This window comes from Setaria italica, chromosome V (genome assembly GCF_000263155.2).
Source record: "Setaria italica strain Yugu1 chromosome V, Setaria_italica_v2.0, whole genome shotgun sequence".
NCBI lineage: Eukaryota > Viridiplantae > Streptophyta > Magnoliopsida > Poales > Poaceae > Setaria > Setaria italica.
The window spans coordinates 9,823,096-9,823,876 of NC_028454.1; positions in this window are offsets into that span (position 1 = coordinate 9,823,096).

Consider the following 781-nt stretch of genomic DNA (forward strand, 5'->3'; position numbering starts at 1 on the left):
CATAGGAAAATGGTGAACTTATATCATATTAACCAATTCATCAAATGGACATTTGTGGCAAGCAACTCTGTCACACCTCACATGCCTGCCCATTAAACCACAAAACAGTACTCAACAAATGAACTACCTATGCCAGTATAACATCCAAGCACAAGCATTGCCACCACAAGAAGAAATATATGATCCTTAACCCTATAAGCTACTTATGCACAAAGAAGTAGAGGACCAAACAGCTACACCAACCTGCGGGCGGCGAATGTGATGCGCTGACACTTCTTCCACGGGCACGGCCAGAACCTCGTCCACCACTCCTTCCCCGTCCAATTGGAATACCACTTGCGCTTTGACGGGGAGGTTGAAACGATGCTGCTCTCCCGCCATCGGCACGGCCTCTTCCACGATCGAGTAATGCCGAGTACTCTTCGATGTAGGGGAAATCTTCTTGCTGCGAGTTTAGATCGAGATTCTCCATCCCAACCCTCCCCGCAGAAACAGTAGGAGTTGTACGTGGTTGCTCAGGCCATTGAGACAGGAGCTCCAACTCATCGGGGTTGGATACGCCATGGGGTTGACGGAAGGAAGGACCTGCCGAGGATGAGGCCCCCTGCGAAAAGAAATCACGGTAACCGTCCATGATTTCAGGGATGGCGCAGGGGCGGACGGAGTGGAAACGACCGGAGAAGATTCACTGCCGGGGGCGCGGAAGGAGGGATGGCGCAGGGGACTTGGCGCCGGGAAGAGGAAGACAGAGAGAAGGGGATCTGGGGGAAAACAGTGCGGA